The sequence below is a fragment of the Phalangium opilio genome, unplaced genomic scaffold (genome assembly GCF_054372755.1).
Source record: "Phalangium opilio isolate 3A_F unplaced genomic scaffold, DU_Popi_V2 ptg000037l_1, whole genome shotgun sequence".
NCBI classification, from domain to species: domain Eukaryota; kingdom Metazoa; phylum Arthropoda; class Arachnida; order Opiliones; family Phalangiidae; genus Phalangium; species Phalangium opilio.
In genome coordinates this window covers 2,578,028-2,579,581 of record NW_028324160.1, presented here as the reverse complement: position 1 = coordinate 2,579,581, position 1,554 = coordinate 2,578,028, and the positions used below count along the sequence as shown (strand labels likewise).

At 47.1% G+C, this 1,554-nt stretch overlaps 1 non-coding gene across 1 annotated transcript; it reads left to right on the top strand.

Annotated features, from left to right (window-relative positions):
• The first annotated feature begins 1,481 nt into the window (after positions 1-1,481).
• Positions 1,482-1,554, top strand: TRNAD-GUC (transfer RNA aspartic acid (anticodon GUC)). Its single transcript has one exon. It is a non-coding gene; the product is annotated as a tRNA-Asp (tRNA).

Here is a 1,554-nt window from a genome sequence, read left to right as displayed (position 1 = left end):
TTTAATTTTTGGGCTTCAGTGGCGCAATGGTCAGCGCGTTCAGCTGTTAACCGAAAGGTTGGTGGTTCGAGCCCAAACGAGAGAGGTTTTGTGGGGTCTCAGATGTAGCTTGAAAAGTCGTAACTTTTCATCAATACCTGACAACCATTTAATTTCTGAGCTTCCGTGGCTCAATGGTTAGCGCGTTCGGCTGTTAACCTATAGGTTGGAGGTTCTAGCCCATCCGGGAGCGGTGTTGTGATGTCTCAGATGTAACGTAAAATGTCAGAGTTTTTCCACAATACCTGACGAACATTTAATTTTTGGGCTTCCGTGGCGCAATGGTTAGCGCGTTCAGCTGTTAATCGAAAGGTTGGTGGTTCGAGCCCATCCGGGAGCGGTGTTGTGAGGCCTCAGATGTGAAGTAAAAAGTCAAAGTTTTACCTCAATGCCTGACGAAAATTTAATTTTTGGGCTTCAGTGGCGCAATGGTCAGCGCGTTCAGCTGTTAACCGAAAGGTTGGTGGTTCGAGCCCAAACGAGAGAGGTTTTGTGGGGTCTCAGATGTAGCGTGAAAAGTCGTAACTTTTCAACAATACCTGACAACCATTTAATTTCTGAGATTCCGTGGCTCAATGGTTAGCGCGTTCGGCTGTTAACCAATAGGTTGGTGGTTCTAGCCCATCCGGGAGCGGTGTTGTGATGTCTCAGATGTAACGTAAAATGTCAGAGTTTTTCCACAATACCTGACGAACATTTAATTTTTGGGCTTCCGTGGCGCAATGGTTAGCGCGTTCAGCTGTTAATCGAAAGGTTGGTGGTTCGAGCCCACCCGGAAGAGGTGATGTGGGGTCTCAGATGTAGCGTAAAAAGTCAAAACTTTTCCACAATACGTGACAACCATTTAATATCTGAGCTTCCGTGGCTCAATGGTTTGCGCGTTCGGCTGTTAATCGAAAGGTCGGTGGTTCGAGCCCATCCGGGAGCGGTGTTGTGAGGTCTCGGATGTGAAGTAAAAAGTCAAAGTTTTACCTCAATACCTGACGAGCATTTATTTTTTGGGCTTCCTTGGCGCAATGGTTAGCGCGTTCAGCTGTTAATCGAAAGGTTGGTGGTTCGAGCCCACCCGGGAGAGGTGTTGTGAGGTCTCAGATGTAGCGTGAAAAGTCAAACTTTTTCCATAATACGTGATAACCATTTATTTTCTGATCTTTCGTGGCTCAATGATTAGCGCGTTCGGCTGTTAACCATTAGCTTGGTGGTTCGAGCCCACCCGGGAGCGGTGTTTTTGGATCTCAAATGTAACGTAAATAGCCAAAGTTTTTCCACAATACCTGACGACCATTTAATTTTTGGGCGTCCGTGGCGAATGGTTAGCGCGTTCAGCTGTTAATCGAAAGAATGGTGGTTCGAGCCCACCCGGAAGAGGTGTTGTGGGGTCTCAGATGTAGCGTAAAAAGTCAAAACTTTTCCACAATACGTGACAACCATTTAATTTCTGAGCTTCCGTGGCTCAATGGTTAGCGCGTTCGGCTGTCAATCGAAAGGTTGGTGGTTCGAGCCCACCTGGGAGAG